This window comes from Phocoena sinus, chromosome 5 (genome assembly GCF_008692025.1).
Source record: "Phocoena sinus isolate mPhoSin1 chromosome 5, mPhoSin1.pri, whole genome shotgun sequence".
Lineage (NCBI taxonomy): Eukaryota > Metazoa > Chordata > Mammalia > Artiodactyla > Phocoenidae > Phocoena > Phocoena sinus.
Window position 1 is genome coordinate 118787955 of NC_045767.1, and position 27284 is coordinate 118815238.

At 44.0% G+C, this 27284-nt stretch overlaps 1 protein-coding gene and 1 pseudogene across 2 annotated transcripts in view; one reads left to right on the top strand and one right to left on the bottom strand.

Moving 5' to 3' along the window:
• Positions 1 to 27284, top strand: part of MAML3 (mastermind like transcriptional coactivator 3) — a 440736-nt gene that overhangs the window by 221126 nt on the left and 192326 nt on the right. The gene's annotated exons all lie outside the window — the stretch shown is intronic.
• On the bottom strand, positions 3514 to 4186 carry LOC116753874 (annotated as a pseudogene).

Consider the following 27284-nt stretch of genomic DNA (forward strand, 5'->3'; position numbering starts at 1 on the left):
GTTAAAAAGAAAAAGTGAATTCCTAGCTCCTTTCAGGCTTCTGCCATGAATCAAAACTTAAAGTGAAATATCAGAAAATCAAGGATGAGATGAAACCTAAAGAGATGTTTCCTTCCCTTTTCATCCCCCTTCCTCAATGGAGACCATATCTAAATCATCCCAGATGGCTGTTCTATTTTTAAAGATCTCCAGAAAAGGAGATTCTACCACCTCCTCAGTAACCCATTCCAGCATCTCTTGTTCCTCTCAGCCAGAATACTTTTTTTCTGAGAGCCCTAGGAGGAAGAAGAGATACGCTGTCCCAGGTTTAGGGACTTGGGCTAGTCCTCTCTAGGATTTTACCCCACAGTGGACACTCCGAGGCATGGGTAATGTCTTTCTTCAGTAACAAAGGTTGTTTTTCTCTAATCTTTAGCTTTATATTAGTGAGCTTCTTGGGGGCCCATGGAAAATCCTCTAGAGGGCCTGCTGTTTACACAGCCCTGTCCTAGATAAGAGGACGACGGGTAGCAAGGAAGTGTATTCATTTCAGCCTAAGAGGAGAACAAGGTCACGCACAGCCGCAGAGCTGACCATCTGTACTGGACAGACTTGTTCATGCACTCACTCGCTCGCTCATTCATTCTTTCATTCGGGAAATACCTACTGACCTCAGCCATGGGCCAGTCCCTGTGCTAGACACTGGGCACAGACACATCAGTCAACAACGTGGACTAGGTCTTATCACCAGCGAGCTACACTTGGATGGGGGAAGAATACCAAGTCAAAACTAAGAAGCATAATGGTTATAAATTGTGATAAGGGGCGTGAAGGAAATAAAACAGCGATGTGCTCGAGCCTAGGTGGGGTGAGGCTAACTGAGACAGCATGGCCAGGAAGTTGATACTTGCGCTGAAACCTGAAGGATGACCAGGAGGTAGGAGGGGCAGGTTCAAGGCAGAGGGGAAGCAGGTGCAGAGGCAGGAGGAGAGGCCCGGGTGGCCAGAGCGCGGTGGAGGAGGGAGCCTGGCCTGACATGGGCTTGGAGACACCATGTCATCCAGCGATTCCAGGCCATGAGGGTGACTTTAAGAGAATGGGAATCTGTAGAAGGACCTTAGGCAGCAAGACCTGCTCTGATGAATGGTTTTAAGCGATTCCTCCGGTTGCTCGTGGAGAACAGATTGGAGAGACCGTAGGATAAGAAGCCAGGTTAACCGGTTAGGTGGAGAGCGCAAGAGGCCGGGGAGAGGCGAGGGTGGGGTGAAGGCTGTTGGGGCGGGGGAGACTCAGACAAGGAGGTAGATGGGCGGAGGCTGTGCTGAAAACACAGACGCTGCACCCAGGCATAGGTCTGCTCCATTTTAAGGCGACAGAATACATAGAAATCAGAAGTTTTAAAGAAGTAATTATCCCCTTTGTGAAATGATTCACCACAAGGATCTATTACATGAAGTAAGGGTAGGAACGTGTGTATGTGTCTTTGACTATAACTTTTAATAAGAGATATAAAATCTTAATAGACAGATCATGGAATTCGAAGGAATCGTAGAGGTCATTTTCCCCTACCTTCCACCCAATAAAGAATCCCTTTTACAAATCCCCGGCAGGTGAACATGCAACTTGGTATGAAAACTCAAGGGACAGGAAGCTCGATAGCCTCACAGTGAAGCCCTTTCTATTTTCAAAAGTTCCTCCTTATAGAGAGGCTGGAAAATTTCTCCCCATAATTTCCAACCCTTGATCTTAGTTCCATATTCTGGAGCTACATTAGATTAAATCTAATCCATTTCCTACATAGCAATGGTCAGCTATTTAAAGATGAGCTCTGGCATTCCTACTCCCCAGTTCTTCTCTTTCTCCAGCAAAATATACTTGGCTTCTTCATCTGTTTCTCACGTGATATGGTTTCTGGGGTCTTCTGTACCCTGGTTATACCCTCCTGCTGCCTGATGAGAATGAAGACACAGAACCAAGCCCAGCCTTCCAGCTGCCATGAGTGTAGAACATACACAGTCCCCCTGGATCTGGAGAATGTACATTCATTACTGTAACCTGGAATTACAAAAACACATGGCTTTGGGCTTCCCTGGTGGCACAGTGGTTGGGAGTCCGCCTGCCGATGCAGGGGACACGGGTTCGTGCCCCGGTCCGGGAAGATCCCACGTGCCGCGGAGCGCCTGGGCCCGTGAGCCATGGTCGCTGGGCCTGCGCGTCTGGAGCCTGTGCTCCGCAACGGGAGAGGCCACAACAGTGAGAGGCCTGCAAAAAAAAAAAAGAAAAAAAAAAAAAAGAAAAAAAAAAAAACAAAAAAAACACATGGCTTTGAACTTGGAGGAAATCAGGGCTGTTTATAAAACAGGTTCCACCCAACCTGATCTGTTACTGCTAACCAGTAGGAGAACTGTTGTTACACTTTTTTTTTTTGCTTTGTAAGCGGTAGAGATTTATACAAATATAAAGTTATGCACCTTTAAAGCTATCATGCCAATAAGATACATTCAATTAAACAAAACATCTTCAAAAATTTTTTAACGGTGTATAAATACAATCACGAAATAATCAATCTGCTGATTAAAACAAAGTTTACAGTACCTGCAACAGAATTCACAGATGCCTACAATAGTTTGCGGATTGTTACAGATATTGTTTTAAGAAATACCATTAATACAAATACATGATTTACAATATCCCCATTATAGCAAGAAAAAAAATACATCCGTAAAATAAAACGTCTTTTAGGCATTTACAATGCCAAGTATTGAAACGATTATTCTCACTATGACATAAGAATAATACTCTTTTAGTGGTAAAAGATAGACTTCATTAGGCCAAGGACCACTGAAGAGCCTCTGGAAGGTTCCAAAGTAAAATCTGGCTATCTTTCCCCAAAAATAAATAGAACAGCAGCAATGCCTACGTATCCCATGAACATAAACTATGAAAATTCCTTTTATATTAACTGGGCCTTAAGTACGTGACTCATTACAAATAAAAATAAACAAAATTTTAGAAACTAGTTAACACCAATAGCCCAAATTTGGTTTTTACCTGCCTGTAAATGCCTAGGATAAGAAGTTTCATCACGAAGTATATATTAAGTGTAAAATTAACAATCATTTCTAACTCTCTATATAAGCCAAAGTGCTCACTCTTACCATGGAAGCAAATAAAATAATCTACAGAAATAGTATGTAAACACAGAGAGTTTTGAGATAGACTAGGGACATCCTTCTTGTTCTGTGGATCAAAATGCAAAGGTCTCCATTCCATATGGGCATGAACACAAACACTTGTGTTAATTTAACACATGGATCTTACACGACTATGTGCATACACATATGTACACCATGAACCAAATGTTAACAATGTTTCTAGCTACACCACACCTTCAAGCCCCATATGCTAGAAAGTAAAAACTTAATATGAAAACTACTTTTCCTTTTTTTTTTAAAGTAAACTTTAAAATGGAAAAACAAACCCAACACTCCTCTTTGCAATAGGTACTGAGTTCTAAAGGTTCAGAGTCAAGACCCCCTTCAGTTGTTCGCAATGGAAAGAACACACAGGCTCCCTCACTCTCTTCAGGAGATCTGATCGTCTCCAGTGGTTTGTCTTAAAAACTGCTTTCCAAGGTACGATGTAGCCATGCTGGTTGAATTCTTCCTGCTGCCCACTTTGCACCTGATGTAGCCATACAGGATGGCCCCCTGCAGCACCACACCCATGATAACCACCGCCAGCCACTTCACTCTGAAGGAGAAGAGGGCACTAAAGGCAAATACTACCCACAGCACCGGACAGGCAATGAGTCCTAACCAGGAGATTCTTGATTCAGCCTCTGAAACAGTTTCACTGTCTTGAGGAGAGGCCTGCCTGGACTCAAACACCCAATGGCTTTCTCCATCTTCATCAGTATGATTTCACCAGCACAGGCCAACCATTAGTCTACCTGCGACATTCTTGACTGCCCAGAAGTCACATGACAACAACAAGATAATTGTCACCATACAGGCAATAAAGCTGCTGCTGAACAACCCACAGGGAAGACAGACTATAATTGCACTGACTCGAAAGAATAAATGGAAAAATGATGCCACTGGGTGTCTGATTTTGGATTTTTCTGGTCTACTAGTTGTCTCCTCTTCTGCATCAAACAGTGAAACATCTTCAATGTCATCATTACTGTCCTGCTGCAACATGGCGGCCCACGCCAGCCTGTTGTTACACTTTTGGAGGATCACGAACCACATTGAGAATCTGATGAAAGCTTTACATCCTCTCTCCTAAAAAAGGGGCATATAACCACAAAATTCTGCCTACAATTCTTGGGGATTCTTAGAGATCCTAAAATCCATTTTTATGTAGACCTCAAGTTTAAAAATCAGCAGTATTGGGCTTCCCTGGTGGCGCAGTGGTTGAGAGTCCGCCTGCCGATGCAGGGGACGCGGGTTCGTGCCCCGGTCCGGGAAGATCCCACATGCCGCGGAGTGGCTGGGCCCGTGAGCCATGGCTGCTGAGCCTGCGCGTCCAGAGCCTGTGCTCCGCGACGGGAGGGGCCACAACAGTGAGAGGCCCGCATACCGCAAAAAAAAAAAAAAAAATCATCAGTATTCATGTTGTGGAACCCTGGATCCATCATCTAAAACTGTGTATTTGCATTGTCTTTACACTTGATAACAATATTGAAGAGGGGGATGAGGAACACCCACCTGGAAATCCCTACAGGTCACTACGGAACCATTAATGGAAGGGGAGAGTTACTGGAAGTCTTCACGTGGCATTGTTGGATACGTTGCTTATGTTACCTCATTTAGTGTATACAGTCGTCTTCTGAACTACAGAATATTAGCCCTATGAGGGCTAATGAGGAAAGTGAAATTGAAGTGAAGGATATTAATAAAGAAACATGAAGAGAATTACAGAGATCCAGGTGAAGGCAGTGCCAGTATAATGTGAGTTTTTACAGCTCCAGAGGTGAACCACGGTGGATGAGCAAGTTTGGTTTCCTGGGAAATTCGTCCTTGTGTTGTTGCCTTTGTAGAGATGTCCCTGGAGGGCGGTCGTCAATGTGATTGGCCATTCCCGTGGCCTACGTGGGCGGCATGCCATGCTCTTTAGGATCAGACTGGGGTTGGGTTAGTGGGCAGTATGTATCTCTACCTGAGCAACCCAGACAGCCGCAGAACTGTTCTGAGAACATCTGAAAGAACTGCAGCCCTTACGGGAGATCCCCTTTCAGATAGTACTTCCTTATGTGCCAGCCGCCCACTGCATAGAAAGAGCAGTTCTGAAGATGCCTCCCCTCCTTCCCTATTTCATTTGAGAGCCACACTCATTTCAGAATAGTTTGGAAATAAGAAACACATTCCATTCACAAGCGGAGAGGCATGGAACTAACGGAAAGCATAGGCTTTTGAATTCAAGTCTCAACTCCCTCACATGAGCTGTGTGACCCTGGGCAGTCTGTTTCATCTTCCGGAGCCCTAGTGTCCTCATTTGTATAAATGATGTTTATTACCTTGCAGGGTCGATGTGGGAATTGAGAGAAAAGATTTGGGATCTGGCTGGCATAGAATGGATACACGATGAATGTTTGCTACTTGCTGGTAACTTGGAGGAGGGCTTAAATTGTTGGGACCCGTCTGGGTAACAGTAGATTTGGTTCAGCAGTACCATCAGACTTGCCCTGGTTTGGACCTGGATCCCTGAGCCATTCCAGAGGAATTCTTGTCCCCGTACCCACCCCTCATCACCATCAAAATTTTGCTTAAGGTAAAGAGGAAGTGTTCACCATAAACCCATCCTCCATGTGAGGTGCCATGTCCCAGGGGCGTTTAGAGGACTCCCCAATACTACTTAGTCCCCAGCCTCTCAAGGATACCGGATGTCGTGGTGCCTTGGGTGTGCACACACACACACACATACACGTCTCTGAGATGAAGCAGTATGTGAATTTTCGCAGTTAGCAGACCTCCGTGGTAGTTCACGTGGACATTTCTGAGCGAATCCTTGGTTCCACAGTAGTAAAAGCAGAACTAAATACTGGGTAGGGCTAGTACTGCTTATGGAAGTTCTCTGAGACTCTATCTAAAAGTCAAGTTTAAATATAGAGATGGGGCTAGCTAACCTCATCATTCTGTGAGTCATTAGATGTGAACTAGACTTGGTCACCTCCCTTTGCTAATAAGGAAACCGGCTTAATTAACTGAAGGAAATTAACTTGACTCATTTTGCAGCATGGATCTGTTTCCCAAGAGGGGCTGAATTCTTCCCTTCCTGTGAGCTGATGCTCATTCGGCAGTCAGTTCAAGAGGCTGTGTCGGCGTGCTGTTGCTGCCAGCTGACAGATGTAGTATTTTCCTGATCAAGCTCCCAAGCCTTTCTCCTTGCCCCTTGAACAACCGGGCACAGAGTAATAAACTACTTAGAATGATTTTGCAACATGGGAGCCATTTGCTTGTCTTTGTACTGTGGGAGTCAAATGCCTATTCTCAGTAAATATAAGCCTCCCAATTGACTTAAGGTAATTGAATGATTTTAGATTTATTGCGTATATATTTTTCTCCATAGCCTCTGATTCTAAGCGGGCATAAAATCACATCAGGAAAACCTGAGTTTGGATATTTGAGTTGTTTCATCTGAGTTAAAACCAAAATATGTAGAAATTGGGTTATCAATTCCAAACTTGGATTACTTTGTGAAACCTCACGTTTCCAGGGGAGCCGAAGGTAATGTCTTTCTTCGGACGTGACTCTGGGGCAATTCTGCAAAGGACAAGGAGAGAAAGATGTTTTTCACTGTATTCCGGGTTGTTTCGTTTTCCTTTTTAACTGATTTTTACACAGTATATGATTTTCTTTCCCAATTCGTTTTGAATTCCTCTCGTCTAGCCCTAGGTGTCTGTCGTGGTCGGGCCTGGTACAGTTTGCGTAGGCGTTTTGCTGTGTTCTTTCCTCACCCTTCGTTTAAAGGAGGTCTAAGCTCACGGAGTAGCTATATTTCTAGAGAGACCTGCCACCTTTACAGGCATTACTGTGGTTATTTTCTTTTTCTTTTCTCCCCTCTCTCCACAGTATGGTTCTTTGTGAATTAAAATCAAGGTTCCTGGAGCTAGAGGTAGGAAGAGGGCATGGGAAGCCTGGACACATTATCATGAGTAATAATCGTGACTCTCTCCCTCTGCCGTCAGCTCTTCCAGACCGCTCATGTCCTATTCATCTTTGTATCCCCAGCTTCTCGTGTGGCGCCTGGTGCATAAATGATGCTCAGTGAGCGTGTGTTGAAGGAACAACCTAATTTTTGCAAATCCCTTTACAGTTTATAAAGATACTCCACATAGCAACGGGGTGATTGTTTTCAACACTTCAAGAAAAAACCATTTCTTCCCTCATTTCATTAGGATTGTGAAATTGCTTTGGAATTTTGGAACAGTGATACTTTTACTGTGTGCCTTTCAGGACAAGCCAGAGTCTAATTGCTTTTTTTTTTTTTTTTTTTCTTAATGTGAGGAGCTGTGGAAGGGAGCCAAGACAGGAGGGAGTTTGTTAACTGGATACATTTCTTGTCAAGAAATTTAAAACTTGAGATGTTTCTGGATTTTTTTTCTTTATAACTGCAGTTCATAGCTCTTCATCTTTTACTAGGATGTAGGTGAATTTTAACAAAAGCAAGAGGTATGTTTTCAAGGGAGGAGGACAAGTAGGCAGCAAGGGAAGACTTTGTTTTATGACTTGTGTCTTGACTGGGCAAACACTCAAGGTTATCCTACTCAACCAAATAACCCACATCGCTTCCACGTCAGCCATGGCCGAGCTCCCCTTACAAGGTGCGCCAGACAGACTCTTCTGGTAGGACATCTGAAGGATTTCAACCCTTGTCTTGTGCTGCAGTCAGTGGCAGTGCTGACCCTACACCCGTCAGCTCTCACAACCACTGTACATCTGCCTCTGGCATAGACTCACCCAGGATTCATAATAAAGCAGCTTTTTTTTTTTTTTGAATTGAAGTATAGTTGATTTACAATGTTGTACTAATTTCTGCTGTACAGCAAAGTGATTCAGTTATACCTCTATATGTTCTTTTTTTTTTTTTTCTTTTTTTTTTGCGGTACGCGGGCCTCTCACTGTTGTGGCCTCTCCCGTTGCGGAGCACAGGCTCCGGACGCGCAGGCTCAGCGGCCATGGCTCACGGGCCCAGCCGCTCTGCAGCATGTGGGATCTTCCCAGACCGGGGCACGAACCCGCGTCCCCTGCATCGGCAGGTGGACTCTCAACCACTGCGCCACCAGGGAAGCCCTATATTCTTTTTTTTAAATATTCTTTTCCATTATGGTTTATCACAGGATATTGAATAGAGTTCCCTGTGCTATACAGTAGGACCTCGTTTATCCATGCTGTATATAACAGCTTACATCCACTAACCCCAAACTCCCACGCCATCCCTCCCCACCCACCTCCTCCTTGGCAACCACAAGTCTGTTCTCTATGTCTGTGAGTCTGTTTCTGCTTTGTAGATAGGTTCATTTGTGTCATATTTTAGATTCCACATATAAATGATATCGTATAGTATTTGTCTTTCTCTTTCTGACTTACTTCACTTAGTATGATAATATTCTAGTTGCATCCATGTTGCTGCAAATGGCAGTATTTCATTCTTTTTTACTGCTGAGTAGTATTTCATTGTGTATATATACCACATCTTCTTTATCCATTCCTCTGTCAATGGACATTTAGGTTGTTTTGGCTATTGTGAATAGTACTGCTATGAACACAGGGGTGCATATATCTTTTTGAATTATAGTTTTGTCTGGATATATCAGGCAACTTTTTCTTAAATGGCTTAATCTCTAGGCACTCGTCACCTTAATGCTGACTTTTGCCATAAAAGTCGAGTGTAAAAGTAGGAAAATAATTGTACTACTGTTTTCCCCAAATCATTGGCATTTAAAGACCAAAGTCAGCAAAAGCAGACAAACTTAAGAATTTAAAAATTTAGAAAAGTCTTTGATTTTACAGATGAAGCAAGAGCCATACTAAGACTTATAGCCCAGAAAAAAAATTCAGGGGAAATGAATCAGGATGTCCACTGGCTGGATCAGTGACAGCATTTATGTGCAGCATTAGAAATGATGCTGGTGCCTGATACACACACATAATAGTAATACTGTATCTTATGCGATGCCATAATTCAAGCGAAGTGTATTCCTACCATTATGCTAAAGTTGTATTTACCAGAAAAATTTTACACTGCTTCAGTTTTTACATTTAAATCTAAATTTAAAATTAAATTTAATTAAAATTTCAATTTCATCCTTGCAGTAGCTGCATTTCAAGTGCTAGTAGACACAGGTGTCTCAGGACTGCCTTCTTGGACAGCATAACTAGGGACAGCAAGGGAATGAGAACCTATTATTAGGGGGCCAGGCACTTTGTGAGGTACTTTCAAAGACATGATCTCAAAGCAGTCCCATGTGTTATCTACATTTTATATAAGGAGACAAGCTCACTGAGATTCAGTGATTTGTGCAAAGTTGGACAGTTAGTGAGGGAGCTGGAAGGACAGCTGTTAGTCTAAACCCAAAGCCCGTGCGTGTGCTGAGCTGATGTGGCCATTGCTGGCTGTAATGGTATGTACCACTGAGCAAGAGATAAGGATGCTTTCCTTATCTCCCCACCTCCCTGTAAGGTTTGCAAGCCTCTAATTGTTTTCACAAGCTTGTCTGGATGAATTAATTCAAGAAGAATTCCAGGTAATGACAGCCCCGAGGTACTGCTTGTACACATCTACTCCACGTGCTTCTCCCCTAAGATTCTGGGATTTCTTTCCTCACTTGGTTCTTAGAAGCATACAATTTATCTGCAGGCACCATTTGTTCCTGACAGAAAGAAAATCTTTTAGCGAGGACTGTGATTCAAAATATATGTTACATTGACTGATGACCTGTATTACTGCAGTGTATCAGAAAGCACATTGCTGGTAGGTGGGACGCAAAGTAATTTGGAAGTACTCATTTTGACCTTGGCGTGGGATGACCTTGGCCTATTGCAGATTCATACTCTGCAGCTGTATTAGTTCCTAGGGCTGCCATAATGAAGTACTACAGACTAGGTGGCTGAAAGCACCGGAGATTTATTGTCTCACAGCCCTGGAGCCTGGAAGTCCAGAATCAAGGTGTCAGCAGGCCCTCTGAGAGTCTGCATGGAATCTTTCCTTGCCTCTTCCTAGCTTCTCATGGTTTGCTAGCATTCTTTGGCATTCCTTGGCTTGCAGCGACATAATTCCAATCTCTGCCTCTGCCATCACGTCGCATTCTCCCTGTGTGTCTCCATGCCTTCACATTTTCATCTTCTTATAAGAATGATACCACTCATGTTGGACGAGGAACCCAGTCTACTCCAATATAACCTCATCTTAACGAATTACATCGGCAGTGACTCTGTTTCCAAATGAAGTCACATTCTGAGGTCCTGTGGGTAGGACTTCAACATATCTTTTGGTTGGAAGCACAATTCAGTCCTGTAACAGTCCTGGCTATACCTCTGCTTCAGAGCCCTGGGAAAGTTTCCCTGTTCCGCTCTTTTTAATTTTTTTTATTGAAGTTTAGTTGATTTATAATGTTTCAGGTGTACAGCGAAATGATTCAGTTATATATATATATATATATATATACATATATATTTATATATATATGTATTCTTTTTCAGATTCTTTTCCATTATAGGTTATTACAAGGTACTGAATGTAATTCCTTGTGCTATACAGTAGGTCCTTGTTGTTTATCTATTTTATGTATAGTAGTTTGTATCTGTTAATCCTGAATTCCTAATTTATCCCTACCTGCCCTTCCCCTTTGGTAACCATTAGCTTGTTTTCTATGTCTGTGGGTCCGTTTCTGTTTTGTAAGTAAGTTCATTTGTATCAGGTTTTAGATTCCACATATAAGTGATATCATATGATATTTGTCTTTCTCTGTCTGACTTACTTCACTTAGTGTGATCATGTCTAGGTTCATCCATGTTGCTGCAAATGGCGTTCTTTTATTATATTTTATGGCTGAGTAGTATTCTGTCGTGTATGTATGTGTGTGTATGTATATATATATATATATACATACACACACATACAGCATCTTCTTTATCCATTCATCCTGTTATTCTCTTATGAAGGACTAACTTTACACACCTTCATTCACTTCTTTCCTCAAGCCCTTGGTTTTTCCTTAGCAGTGTTCTTCCTTGGAGGTGAGGTCCTTGCATCAACTTCAGTGAAAAAATTGAAACCATTAGAGCCGAGCAGCCTTGTCCACACGCCCCTCCCCCCCAACACTTCCATCTCAACATACCTCTTCCCCACGCTTGTCTTTAGAGCCGTCTTTTGATGGCTCCGATGTGCCATTCTTCATTGGTTCAAAAGCAGATATCTCTATGGGAATGTAAAATAGTACAGCTCTATGGGAAACAGTATGGTGGTTCCTCAAAAAGATTAAAAATAGAACTACCATATGATCCAACAATTCCATTTCTGGCTACTTACCCCAAGGAATTGAAAGCAAGGTCTCGAGATACTTATGAACCCATCTCCATAGAGGCACTATTCACAACAGCCAAAGGTGGAAGCACCCCAAATGTCCATGGACAGATAAGTATATATATGTAATGGAATATTATTCAGCCTTAAAAAGGAAGGAAATTCTGTCACATGCTACAACATGGATGAACATTGAGAATATTATATACTAAATGAAATAGTCCAGTCACAAAAAGACAAATACTCTATGATTCTACTTTTATGAGCTATCTAGAACAGTTGCATTCATAGAGACAGAAAGCAGAATGCTGGTTGCCAGGGCCTGAGGAGGGGGTATAAGGAGTTATTGTTTAATGGGTATAGAGTTTCAGTTTTGCAAGAGAAAAGAGTTCTGGAGACAGATGGTGGAGACGGTTGTACAACAGTGTAAAAGGACTTAATACCACTCAACTGTACCCTTAAAAATGGTTAAGATGGTAAATTTTATATTATGGGTATTTTAGCACAATTAGACATTTGCAACACACTCTTTCATGTGTCTCTCCTTTCTTAATGTCCACCTCTCCTGCCCTCTGATTTTCTTCACCTTTGAACCCACTCAGGATTTCCTTTTCCTGAAAAACCTTGACTTCACCTCCTGACATACAAGCCATGATGCCTCTTTCCCTCCAACTTTTCCAAATGAGATTTCTTCTGTAGAACGGTCACAGACAGCATCTCCATTCTTCACCATTTGCTTCTCTTACTGACCAAAAACCTGGCATTCATTCACAGCAGCATTCTAGAACTTTGCTATCCAATAAAGTAGCCCCTAGTTGCATGCAGCTCTTTTTTTTTTTAATTAATTAATTAATTAATTTTTGGCTGCGTTGGGTCTTTGTTGCTACACGTGGGCTTTCTCTAGTTGTGGCAAGAGGGGGCTACTCTTCGTTGCGGCGTGCAGGCTTCTCACTGCAGTGGCTTCTCTTGCTGTGGAGCACGGGCTCTAGGCACATGGGCTTCAGTAGTTGTGGCTCACGGGCTCAGTAGTTGTGGCTCGCGGGCTCTAGAGCACAAGCTCAGTAGTTGTGACGCCCGGGTTTAGTTGCTCTGTGGCATGTGGGATCTTCCCGGACCAGGGCTCGAACCCGTGTCCCCTGCATTGGCAGGCAGATTCTCAACCACTGTGCCACCAGGGAAGCCCAGCTCTTTTAAATTTAATTAAAATGAACAAAATTTAAAAATTGGTTCCTCAGTAGCACTAGCCACATTTCAAGTACATGACAGCCACATGCAGCTTGAGACTAATGTATTGGATAACGTAGATACGGAACATCTCCATCCTCTCAGCAAGTTCTGCTGGACAGGCTGCACTGTTCTTGAACAAGGATTCTCAGCCCAGGAGAATCACTCGGAGGGCTGATTGAAACAGACTCTGGGCCCCGCCTTCCGAGTTTCTGATCAGAAGTCTGGGGAACTAGCCGAGAATTCGCATCTCCATCAAGTTCCCTGGTGATATTGATGCTGCTGGGTGTCCTGGAGGAACCCTTTCTTAGATTCCCACTGAATTACTCTGGTACTAATTTAATGGTCTCTTAGGTCTCATTTCAAAGCTGCAACCGATATGACAAATCTGACCACAAATTGTTCTTCTTTGCTCTGTCCTACTTTCCTGATGTTTTATTTTAATCTCTCACTGATACTGTTTCTTTGTCTCTTTGCTGACTGCTGTCATCTAATTAAGAGGGCCCGGGGCTTCCCTGGAGGCACACTGTTAAGAATCCGCCTGCCAATGCAGGGGACACAGGTTCAAGCCCTGGTCCGGGAAGATCCCATGTGCCGCGGAGCAACTAAGCCCATGTGCCACAACTACTGAGCCTGCGCTCTAGAGCCTGTGCGCCACAGCTCCTGAGCCCGCGTGCCACAACTACTGAAGCCCGTGTGCCTAGAGCCCATGCTCCGCAACGAGAAGCCACCACAGTGAGAAGCCCGCGTGCCACAACAAAGAGTAGCTCCCGCTCGCCGCAACCAGAGAAAAGCCCACACTCAGCAACAAAGACCCAACAAAGCCAAAAAATTAATTAATAATTAATTAATTTTAAAAAGAGGGCCCATCTCCAACCACGTGTTCACTTTCTTTGGGAATTTTTGCTCTCACGTTGTTCAGGCCATCTCAGATGTATGGATGGGTGACTCAAATAAACATCGCCTTATTTCTAAGGCCCTATCTTCAGGTTTATGTGATAACAACTGGATCTGGATGCCCTACTCCTTTTGAACACTCTGGTGTTAGAAACGAAGCTTCTGTGTCTCTACCCTCTCTGGCCAATGAGCTGACACTTCTCAGATCTCTGATAATTGTTGCCATGCATTTCTTTTTCCTTAAGTGATGTTAAGATGCTTACATGAAAAGCTCCATAGAAATGTCAAGTGTTATGTGTACCTGCTTATTAGCTATTCACGCGGTTGGAGAAGTCACCACTGCAGTGTGCTGAGTAATTTCGTTAATGCCTTTCCTCCTAGTGACCAACTGTTTTATAGACTTAATCTGCTTAATCCTTTCCATGAGGTATAGTAGGGGTCATGCATGAATATGCCCATTTTCAAATTAGAAATTAAGGTGCAGAAAAGTTTCAAAGAGAGACCAGAGGCACAGAGCTGGTGATGGTTCTGCCTGGGATCTGCAGCTCATGTGCGTGACTCCCATGCTAAGCCCCCAATTCCCTGCAAAGCCCCCAACTCTCTTGCAAAGCCCCCAACTTGCATACAAAGCTCCAACTATTAGCGAACACTAAGCTTCGGGGTTTTAAACATAAAAAGAAATTGCTAAATGTGATTCAACGTGTACTTCGCATAATGCATTTCTGTGACACTTCATAGTAATGAGATAATTACCATGGGTACAGTATTAGAGTATACGTATTCTGATAAGTTACAGCTGTAAGAAATCAACAATGGCCATTAATCATTCCATGTTCATTCTTTACGAGTCTCAGACTAAATGGTAAGCTTCAGAATTCCAACAAAGCTACGATGAATTTTATAGTCATCATTTCTGCCATTTAGATGAGGAGTTTATGAATACAATAGACTCTCCCTAATTTAAACTAATTTGGGCAAACTGTTGCCCAAATTGAGAAGAATTGAAGTATAGTCGTAAATACATACTACCTGTGATATATTGAAAAGTAACAGCTGCAATTCAAACTAGACCATCAAACTGTTAGTAAACAAGCATCCTCGGGAACTACTTTAATTAATATATGAAAAGGAATCATAATACCTGTATCAATCGTTCATTTAAATTTGAGTCTCCTGAGTCCTTGAGTCCATGAAACCCATTTCTGTCTTAAGTAGCTTAAGCATTCCCCTTATAATCTTTATTATACCTATTCTTTTATATAGTGAGCTCTTTTTTTTTACATAAGGATAAATATCAGGTTGGCCCTTAGCCAAGTTACAGCTAAAGGCAAAGTTAGCAGGAATTGAATTAGCTTTTACTACACAATGTATTTAGAAACAGCGATAGTCACAAACTTTTTCATTCTTTCAAATCTAGGAATTAGTTACATATTTTAGAAAAGAACCACAAGATTAAAAGGAAACGTAAAATGTCAGTTGGCTCATCTTCCAACTATATCCAAACTGACCTAGAAAGATTAAAATTCTAGGCTGTTAGATCTATAGGGGATTTTTAGAGAGTATTTTGTCCAGGAGAGAATGGAGGTGGAGAATAGTCACCTGATTTCCACAGAACACACAGCTTGGTCATGAGAGAAGTGATTCTAGGACCCAGGGCCCGTGACTCTAAGCCTATGATTAGACCCACACCCCTCTGCGTCTTCTAGGTGAAATACACGACGAACCACGCCCAGAAAATGTGGACAGCTTCTCCCTGTAACCTGGTGCAGTATGCAGTTACCCACTGACTCTTCATGTCATTTAAGGTCATTTATTCAAAAATCACTCATGGTGGAAACGAAGAAGCAGCTTTGCATTATCCTGTAAATTAGCAAAGTTAACCAAGTTTCGGTCACCAGAATGGAAACCTCACTGTTGTCTATGTCCGGACAAAGGACCGAGCACAACAGGAGCATTTCCTGAAAGTATCCAATAGATACTTAGGAGCAAAAGGAAAATGGCAACAGGCTCTGAATTTCTTTAAAAGCAAGGATCCTCTGCATCTTTCCTGTTTCTGCACCCAGCTCAGCACCTGATACCAAGCAGACCATCATAAAGTGAGAAATTCTTTTAAATGAACCATGTGATTTATACCCTTGGGTTTCTGGTTTTTTAAAAGATCTCTGATTTACTATTTAGTGTAATTTTTGTTTCTAATTTACTAAAGCCAGGAAACATTTGCAGAAGGGTGTAATGGATTCTTGCTCTCCGACTTAAAATGAGGCTCTTAGTTACTCAGTAACTACCTGCCAAATACAGCTACACTTCTGAGTTAACAGTGCCTTCCAGGGTGATTCTGAAAGTGAGTCACTGATCTGAATCCAGAGTCTAAATAGAGCCGGAGCAAGCTTTGGCGATCTGGTAGTCCAGCCCTCTCCTTTTACAATTGAGGAAACGGAGGTCCAGAGAGGTTAAGGCACTGCTGCCGGATCACATAATTAAGTTTGTTTAATTGCTAAATCCGGCAGTGTGGGCAGTCTTCAGTGACGTCTATTACACTGCCTTCCTTGATGCCTTTGTTATGTTCAGCTCTTTTTGATTTGTGGTGTTCGATTGGACAAAAGGTAACCAAATATTCATTGAAGTAAAAAAATCCTCCTTTCTTTTTTTTTTTACATTCACATAACTTCAAAATATCCCCAAAGTCATCATTTGTTGTTACCAAAAAAAATTTACTTCAGAACTGAGACCGAGGTGAAAAAAAAATCTGTCTCAGGGGACTTGAGAGAGCCATAACCATGCAAAAGTAGGTGGTTACAGAAAATATTATGCAAACTTAACTGTAGCGTTATGATGGAAACCGCATAAATAATATCTGGATGGCTAGGTAAGAGAGAGAAAACCACTGAAATACATACTTGCGACTCTACACTGTTACAGCACACTTACAGCGCACCACAGTTTGAACAGAAAGTTGACAAACTCTGAATCTGTTACAGGCAAAGTGATTTCTTGCACGGGGCATCGGGCTGGAGCAGGAAATTCTGTCATTCCTTGTGCTTTCTGAGTTAGGTTGTAGCCCTAGTCTCTCGGTGCCTCGGTTTTCCCTCTGTGTCTCTCTGAGGTCACATGAATTATCAGTGTAAAGTAACATTTACTAAACTTAAGGGAACGACTGGTCATTTTTCAGAGCCTTCTAAATCATGACGGGCTACTTCTGAGGCTCTGCTTGGAGTCATCTCTGACTACACTTCTTCGCTAATAGTTCAGGGGCAGATATGAAGTGTCTTTTGAATTTGGGTTTAAAATTGGGAGACAAACACTTTTTTAAAAAATATGCTGTTAAGGTCTGTACCAAATAGCATTTGTTGAGCTACTTGCTTCAAGACCAAGTGTGTGCTGTATTGATTTATAAGTTAAGGATGACTTTAGGGACTTCCCTGGTGGCGCAGTGGTTAAGAATCCGCCTGCCAGTGCAGGGGACATAGGTTCGAGCTCTGGTCTGGGAAGATCCCACATGCTGCGGAGCAACTAAGCCCGTGCGCCACAACTACTGAGCCTGCGCTCTAGGGCCTGCGAGCCACAACTACTGTAGCCTGCGCACCTAGAGCCTGTGCTCAGCCACAAGAGAAGCCACCGCAGTGAGAAGCCCGTGCACTGCAACAAAGAGTAGCCCCCGCCGGCCGCAACTAGAGAAAGCTCGCACGCAGCAACAAAGACCCAACGCAGCTAAAAATAAATAAATAAGTAAATTTAAAAAAAAAAAAAAAGGATGACTTTAGCCATTGGCTTAATCAGCCATGCAGGGAATGATGTTGGATTATGTTATGGGCTGAAATAGTGTCTTCTCCCAAAATTCGTATGTTGAAGCCCTCAGAATGGGACTGTATTTGGAGATAGGGCCTTTTAAGAGGTGATGAAGTTAAAATGAGGCTGTTAGGGTAGGCCTTCATCCAATCTGACTGGTGTCCTTCTGAGAAGAGAAAATTTGGACACATAAAAGGACATCAGGGATGCACACCCACAGGAGGAAAGGCCATGTGAGGCCACAGTGAGAAGGTGGCTGTCTGCAAGCCCAGGAGAGAGGCCTCAGGAGAAACCCACTCGCCAACTCCTTGATCTTGGACCTCCACCTCCAGAACTGTGAGAAAACAACATTTCTGTTGCTTAAGCCTCCCCGTCTATGGTATTTTGTTATGACAGCCCTAGCAAACCAATACAGATCACTTCAAATGCCTTACCTTTCGCAACCAGTGTCTCTCACTATGAAATCAGAAGTTAGCATTGCAAGTGACCCCTTTTCCTCCAGTGTCTCTCAGAGCGTCTGGATAAAGTCCAAGCTTCTTAACATGGCAGACAAGCCCTCCATGATCTGTATAGCTCTCCCTTCTCCAGCCTCCCCCTTGCACTCTGGCTCAAGCCAGACGCTACCACTTGAGTTTCACTTAGAGGCCATGCTTTCTTCTCCTCACTATGAATCCTCCAAGTCTCAGCTTACATACCAGTCCCCCCAGGAAGCCTTACCTCATCTGGACTGAGTAACACGCCCTTCTTTTGGGCTTCCACAGCACAGGCATCTATGTCAAATTATCTTGTCCTTGTTCATCCGCTTCTTTCCCCTCCACTCTGAAGGCTCCTGAGGTCAGAGACTGAATCTTGTTCACTCTCGAGACCCTAGTGCCTGATCTAGAACTTGGCACACAGTAGGTGTTCCGTTAGTTGAATCACAGCGTGAACACATCCGTGCAAGATTTTCCTTTAAAATAGTTATGGAGTGCTTAACCTGTGTAAGATACTGAGAAGACAGAGATACGTCTAAATCAGATTATCACTTGGGCTTGCCATAACAAAGTAGCACACAGGCTAGGTGGCTTAAACTTCAGGAATGCATTTCTTTACAGGTCGGAGAATAGAAGTCCAAGATCAAGGTGTCAGCAGGGCTGGTTTCTTCTGAGAACTCTCTCTTTGGCTTGTCCTTGGCCGTCTTCTCCCTGTATCTTCACATGGTCTTCTTTCTGTGGGTATCTGTGTCCTAATTTCCTCTTTTTATAAGGACACCATCAGACTGGATGAGGGCCCCCCATAGGACCTCATTAAAGATCCTATCTCCAGACGCCTTCATGTTCTGAGCTGTTGGGGGTCAGAGCTTTAACATACAAATTTGGGGAGGACACAGTTCACGTTCATCGTGAGCACTGGCTTCATAGATTTTTACCACCTTGGGGTACCTCTGGGGTGAATGTAGACTGTTATGTTGCCATCTGCCTGGGAAGGCTATTTGCTATAAAGGTTGGGTAATAGGTGTATATTTTTGTCAAGAAAGGGGCATTTTGGAATTGACTGTTGTTTCTGGGGCTTGGACTAGGCCATTATTTTGGGAGTTCCACACCCCCAGGAATAAACTCCTGGAGGACGAAAGTTGAGAATGTGATGGTGATGGCCAGCATTACCAAACTCACTGGAAATTCCCATTCTGAAACCACTAGTACGTGGCTAACCCCAGGAAATTCAGTGGTCACATGTCCAGTTCCTACCCAAGAGATGAAAACATCAGATGCAAAGGTTTTTCTCTGAGCTTCTCTGCTCGTCGACTTTCAGGACTGGGAGAACTCTGTGGACCATAAGAATCTGGTCTTCTAGCTTCAGATTGGCCATAGGAGATCTAGGCTTCCACTCCTTAAGGGGCAAAGAAAGGGTCCACCCGGGCTCAGCCTCGGTCACTCCCTGTGCGTAACTGAAATCACTGGCCATAGTGAGGCTGTGGGGAAGAGGCTGTGTAAGTGACTTTGACTGTTGCTATAACAACAGTACCTCCGTCTAATTTCTTTTGAAAGATGAATTTCAGCTGGTGGGATGAAGCCAAGAAGCTTCTCCCCACAGATGAAAGCTCAGCCGACAGTCTTAGGAGCCCAGCTGTTTATGGGTTGAGTGCGTGGTGCCCTGCCTGCCTCTGCCCACTGGAACATTCTCAGAGCCAGTTAACTCATACCCGTGTTTGCCTGAATGTGAGAAATCGCCTCTCTACACGTGGGCCTCGTCACCCACGGAGGATTCATCCTAGAGACAAAAATCCTCTCCTCCAGCCTTGTTTCCTATTTGTGGACAAAGTTACTCCAAAGATGTAAATAACGGCAATCCCTTTGCTGGCAAATGAAGGCAAGTCCCTTAGCTTTCAGCTTTGGGGTAAAAACCTGCTAAGAAATGGAGGTGTGGGAGTCAGATGCCATCCAGAAATAAGAAAAATGTCCTGTTTTCTCACTAAGATGATGTGTGTGTGTGTGTGTGTGTGTGTGTGTGTGCGTGCATGTGTTGTTTGCGCCTGTGTGAAAGGGAGAGAGAGATGGAGAATTCTCTTCCAGGAGGGTAGCTCTTACCTTTGCTTTCTGTGAACTTCAACTGCCCGAGGAAGCGCAGCGCCTGCCTCTTTGAGGGAAACAAGAGGCTTTTTATAGACTAGGAGATCTTATTTCGATACTTTTGTTTCCAAAGGGAGATAGCAAGTGCTGGGATTTTATTCAACAGCTGTGTCAGGACCAGGCACAGTGGGCTATTTGCGTCCCCTGAACTGGTGTGGGACTTCAGTGCCATGGAGGCACTCCTGGAAAGGGCTAAAAACAAAAAGGAGAATTTCTCGTTGAAAAAGAAGGGACATGTTGAGTAAACAGTGAAATAAAAATATTCTTGATTCCTACCCAAGGGAGAGAAAAGTGCTCGGCCTTCCTGAAGTATTTCTCCTCCCGCCTCCCTCCTCCCAGAAAATAAGCAGATTGAAGCTTTGTTCCAATATGCCTGTTCTTTGGTCTGAGCTGTCCGTGTAAGTCTCCAGCTGTGAAGGATGTAGATAAGATCTGATCTTTTCATTTGCCCTCTTCCTCCCTACGGTTTTCCCTTCTTCTTCCCTGACCTCCTTCCCTGTCATTTCTTTACAGCTCTAAATAAAATGCCATTAGGAATTTCAGATTGTAATACAAGGTCACGCATACAGGCGTGTTTGAGTAGATAAAGTATGCGTGACTTCTAGTAGGAGATATTCCTGAGGAAATTGTTTCTCGTCCTTAAAAATAAATGTAGTGTAATGTGTGTGTGTGTGCGTGTGCGTGTGTTTATGTATCTGAAAAGACAGAGCAGTTCAGTGTCAGATCGTTGTATTCTGATAGCGACTGGCAACTGCAGATCTCAGCAGAGTTTTTCCTACAGAAAGCTACAGAATAAAGGAAGCTACCACCGGGATGCACACATCTGCTCCCTCCTGAAGTTTTCAGCTATCATCACTTCTCAAACACATGCTAAATTTACGGAGTAACATCCTTTTTTGTAGAGGAACACAACAATTTTCTGTGAATCGGGCAGCTCTGACTCAAAAACATGAACACATCCTCCTAAGAGCTGTCACAACACAGGTGTCTAAAACACTTTCCCAGAATTTCTAAGCAAGGTTTGCTCGTGTTTGATCAGAACAGGAGTCATCACATGCAGAATAGCACAGTAGGTGAGAACGCAGATTTGAGAGGTAGATGGAACCAAGTAAGGCTCTGCTGTGTTTCCTGGGACAAATGACCATCCTCTCCGAGCCCATTCCTCATTCGTCATAGGGGTATTGTGAGGATTAACCAAGGTAATAGAGGTAAAGCATTTAGCTTGATATCTGGTACATTAGAAGTTCTCAGCCAATTACAAAATTAAATGCCAATCCTGAAATATTTAGTAAGCAGTGAACCAAAGTCTCTAATAAAAACTTCGAAGTTTAGAGCTTTCTACTGATAACTACGTGCGGAGATTTGAAAGTCATATAACCTTGGCATTTGCAGAGATAACAGTCTCGGTTTTAATGAGTAGCTAATAAATTCATTGAAACACCAGTTTGGACTACATGTATGGAGCTTGGGAAAAACCTCATTAGTTGAGATATAAAGAGTACACAGAATTCATGTGACTTGTGATGAAAATATACTTTATTCATTCAACTGAGAGAAAGCCAAGAGCCTCTATGAACATTCATGTATTTGGAAGTATGGAGATTTGAGGAGATCTTGGGGCTTAGTGTTTCTCAGTGTCAAGGACCTTGATTGCCACTGCTCCTGTTATTTCATGATCCATTCTCAATGTGTTGTTGCGGATAAAGTTGGTCCAATTTAGGCGTAGCTGAAGGATAAAAGCGTCCCTAAAAATTCAGCCACGCACAAAAGATTTAAAATGCTTTTAAAGAATCTCTTAACTTGGCAGCTCGCAGCTGGAATTGGGTTCCAAACACTGAAAAGAGGTATGACCACTCTTATGTGTACATACCTAAAACTGCTTAGGAATAGAGTTTTAAATCTGGCTCATAGCAAAAAGGAAAACGATCATGGTCATTTATAAAAATAAACTCAAGGTCCTGTTCCCCTTGGGCTGGGGGTTCAGCAGTACCCCAGCATTCCCTTGGGCCTCTGTAGTTGAGGTTTCAGATGCTTTCCTGGAGGGCGAGGCCCCTTCTGCGATGATCCTTTTCTTCCTGGAGCATTTCAGAAGAGAGTTTTTGTTGTTGTTGTTTTTTGTTTGTTTTGTTTTGTTTTGGCCCTGCTGCGAGGCTTGTGATATCTTAGTTCCCTGACCAGGGATTGAACCTGGGGACACGGCTGTGAAAGCGCTGAGTCCTAACCACTGGACAACCAGGGAAGTCCCAAGAACAGAGGTTTTTAACTGACATCCCCTCCGGACACCCGTCATTTCCTACTGACTAGGTCCAGAGAAGCTGTATCTATCCTGGGATGGTCACAAGCAGGGGTTTTAAACTCTTGGCTCTCAGGGAAATAGTGTGTGTGTGTGTGTGTGTGTGTGTGTGTGTGTGTGTGTGTGTGTGTGTGTATTATTTAAATTCATATGACTTTTATTATGTGATAAAGTTGTTTTCTCTCTAAAATGATCTTAGGAGTATATAAGGCTGACAAGGTGTATTTCAGGATTTGTGATAAGAGATCTCTTTTTTGTGTGTGTTGTTCTACCCTTCATGTAGATCCCCTTTAAACAAACATACTCAACTTTTGTCAATATATAGCTGACATGTGTTCACTTTCTGATGTGGTCTCTGTTTTGGGGAATGAATCCATTCCTTTGCACCTGGCACACAGGCATACAGCACACCCTCAGTTCATGAGGAATGAAAATATAAAAAAATAAACGTTTTCATGCAAAGTCTTGTAGAAATCCAGCGAGCTCCTGCAGTATTCAAGATCCTCTGCGCTTTGAAATATCTCCATCTAGAGCTTTGTTTCTTAGTCCTGTTGATGAGCTGTCCCAGAGTATCACCAATCAACTCAGGAACATTTGATATTGACATTGGGTTTGTGTATATTTTTTTAATCAAACAAACAACTTCAGAATTTCAGGACTCCGACAGAATTGTTCTTCTAGATCAGAATTTCTAAAAACTGGGGATGCGAGACCAACTACCTTAGAGAAATCAGAGGTTTTTATTATATTTCTTTAGATGCCCGTGCTGCCAGCGTGTGTCCCAATCTGGGCCCTGCCTTGGGCAACTAAATCAAACTGAGGAAGTGACACCAAGAAACCTGCATTTTTAACAGCCTCTCAAGTCACTTTAAAGTCGGATAATCACTGGTCTAGAAGATTGAACCTCTAACTAAACCTCCGAAGACCCTTTCTAAGGACACTTAAATCTAGAAGACACTTCGGGAAATGTTTCGCAGACTTTTCACATTCTACTAATTAAAATATCTAACACATGAATATTCTGGGTCACTCATCAAATACATTAAATAAGCAAATCAAATTTATCTGTGTGGAGGAGGGGCTTCCGGGAAGATGGCGGAGGAGTAGGACGCGGAGCTCGCCTTCCTCCCCACAGATACACCAGAAATACATCTACACGTGGAGCAACTCCTGCAGAACACCCACTGAGCGCTGGCAGAAGACCTCAGACCTCTCAAAAGGCAAGAAACCCCCCATGTACCTGGGTAGGGCAAAAGAAAAAATTATAAACAGACAAAAGGATAGGGACGGGACTGGCACCAGTGGGAGGGAGCTATGAAGGAGGAAAGGTCTCCACACACTAGGAAGCCCCTTCACTGGTGGAGACGGGGGTTGGCAAACGGGGAAAGCTTCGGAGCTACGGAGGAGAGCACAGCAACAGGGGTGCGGAGGGCAAAGCGGAGAGATTCCCGCACAGAGGGTCAGGGCCGACCGACACTCACCAGCCCGAGAGGCTTGTTTGCTCACCCGCCGGGGCGGGCGGGGCTGGGAGCTGAGGCTCGGCTTTGGTCGGAGCGCAGGGAGAGGACTGGGGTTGGCGGCGTGAACACAGCCTGCAGGGGGTTAGTGCGCCACAGCTAGCCGGGAGGGAGTCCGGGGAAAAGTCTGGACCTGCCGAAGAGGCAAGAGACATTTTCTTCCCTCTTTGTTTCGTGGTGCGCGAGGAGAGGGGATTAAGAGCGCCGCTTAAAGGAGCTCCAGAGACGGGCGCGAGCCCCGGCTAAAAGCGCGAACCCCAAAGACGGGCATGAGACGCTAAGGCCGCTGCTGCCGCCACCAAGAAGCCTATGTGCGAGCACAGGCCACTATCCACGCCCCCCTTCCGGGGAGCCTGTGCAGCCCGCCATTGCCAGGGTCCCGGGATCCAGGGACAACTCCCCCGGGAGAACGCACGGCGCGCCTCACGCTGGTGCAACGTCATGCTGGCCTCTGCCGCCGCAGGCCCGCCCCGCAGGCCGTGCCCCCCCGCCCCGCCCCGCACTGCGTGCCGCCCAGCCCCGCCCCGCCCTCCGTGCCCCCCCCGCCCTCCGTGCCCCCCCCCGCCCCGCACTCCGTGCCCCCCCCGCCCCCCCGCCCCGCCCCGCACTCCGTACCCCCCCGCCCCCCCGCCCCGCCCCGCACTCCGTGCCCCCCCCGCCCCCCCGCCCCGCCCCGCACTCCGTGCCCCCCCCCGCCCCCCCCGCCCCGCCCCGCACTCCGTACCCCCCCGCCCCACCGCCCCGCCCCGCACTCCGTGCCCCCCCCCGCCCCCCCCGCCCCGCCCCGCACTCCGTGCCCCCCCCCCCCCCCCCCCGCCCCGCTCCACCCCGCCCCGCCCGGCCTGAGTGAGCCAGAGCCGCCGAATCAGCGGCTCCTTTAACCCCGTCCTGTCTGACCGAAGAACAGACGCCCTCCGGCGACCTACACGCAGAGGCAGGTCCAAATCCAAAGCTGAACCCTGAGGGCTGTGTGAACAGAGAAGAGAAAGGGAAATCTCTCCCAGCAGCCTCAGAAGCAGCGGATTAAAGCTCCACAAACAACTTGATGTACCCTGCATCTGTGGAATACATGAATAGACAACGAATCATTCCAGATTAAGGAGTGTGGATGAAAGGCTCTTGGGGCTGCAGCCAGGAGTCAGTGCTGTGCCTCTGAGGAGGGAGAGCCAACTTCAGGACACTGGTCCACAAGAGACCTCCCAGCTCCACATAATATCAAACGGCGAAAATCTCCCAGAGATCTCCATCTCAACACCAGCACCCAGCTTCACTCAACGACCAGCAAGGTACAGTGCTGGACATCCTACGCCAAACAACTAGCAAGACAGGAACACAACCCCACCCATTAGCAGAGAGGCTGCCTAAAATCGTTAAGTCCACAGACACCCCAAAACACACTACCAGACGTGGACCTGCCCACCAGAAAGACAAGATCCAGCCTCATCCACCAGAACACAGGCACTAGTCCCCTCCACCAGGAAGCCTACAGAACCCACTGAACCAACCTTAGCCACTGGGGACAGACACCAAAAACAACGGGAACTACGAACCTGCAGCTGCAAAAAAGAGACCCCAAACACAGTAAGATAAGCAAAATGAGAAGACAGAAAAACACACAGCAGATGAAGGAGCAAGATAAAAACCCACCAGACCTAACAAATGAAGAAAAAATAGGCAGTTACCTGAAAAAGAATTTAGAATAATGATAGTAAAGATGATCCAAAATCTTAGAAATAGAATAGACAAAATGCAAGAAACATTTAACAAGGACCTAGAAGAACTGAAGATGAAACAAACAACGATGAACAACACAATAAATGAAATTAAAAATACTCTAGATGGGATCAATAGCAGAATAAGTGAGGCAGAAGAACGGATAAGTGACCTGGAAGATAAAATAGTGGAAATAACTACTGCAGAGCAGAATAAAGAAAAAAGAATGAAAAGAACTGAGGACAGTCTCAGAGACCTCTGGGACAACATTAAACGCACCAACATTCAAATTATAGGGGTTCCAGAAGAAGAAGAGAAAAAGAAAGGGACTGAGAAAATATTTGAAGAGATTATAGTTGAAAACTTCTCTAATATGGGAAAGGAAATAGTTAATCAAGTCCAGGAAGCACAGAGAGTCCCATACAGGATAAATCCAAGGAGAAACACGCCAAGACACATATTAATCAAACTGTCAAAAATTAAATACAAAGAAAAAATATTGAAAGCAGCAAGGGAAAAACAACAAATAACACACAAGGGATCCCCATAAGGTTAACAGCTGATCTTTTAGCAGAAACACTGCAAGCCAGAAGGGACTGGCAGGACATATTTAAAGTGTTGAAGGAGAAAATACTACAACCAAGATTACTCTCTACCCAGCAAGGATCTCATTCAGATTTGATGGAGAAATTAAAACCTTTTACAGACAAGCAAAAGCTGAGAGAGTTCAGCACCACCAAACCAGCTCTACAACAACTGCTAAAGGAACTTCTCTAGGCAAGAAACACAAGAGAAGGAAAAGACTTATAATAACGAACCCAAAACAATTAAGGAAATGGGAATAGGAACATACGTATCAATAATTACCTTAAATGTAAATGGACTAAATGCTCCCACCAAAAGGCACAGATTGGCTGAATGGATACAAAAACAAGACCCATATATTTGCTGTCTACAAGAGACCCACTTCAGACCTAGGCACACATACAGACTGAAAGTAAGGGGATGGAAAAAGATATTTCATGCAAATGGAAACCAAAAGAAAGCTGGAGTGGCAATTCTCATATCAGACAAAATAGACTTTAAAATAAAGACTATTAGAAGAGACAAAGAAGAACACTACATAATGATCAAGGGATCGATCCAAGAAGAAGGTATAACAATTGTAAATATTTATGCACCCAACATAGGAGCACCTCAATACATAAGGCAAATACTAACAGCCATGAAAGGGGAAATCGACAGTAACACATTCATAGTAGGGGACTTTAACACCCCACTTTCACCCATGGACAGGTCATGCAAAATGAAAATAAATAAGGAAACACAAGCTTTAAATGATACATTAAACAAGATGGACTTAATTGATATTTATAGGACATTCCATCCAAAAACAACAGAATACACATTTTTCTCAAGTGCTCATGGAACATTCTCCAGGATAGATCATATCTTGGGTCACAAATCAAGCCTTGGTAAATTTAAGAAAATTGAAATTGTCTCAAATATCTTTTCCGACCACAATGCTATGAGACTAGATATCAATTACAGGAAAAGATCTGTAAAAAACACAAACACATGGAGGCTAAACAATACACTACTTAATAACGAAGTGATCACTGAAGAAATTAAAGAGGAAATAAAAAAATACCTAGAAAAATGACAATGGAGACACGACGACCCAAAATCTATAGGATGCAGCAAAAGCAGTTCTAAGAGGAAGTTTATAGCAATACA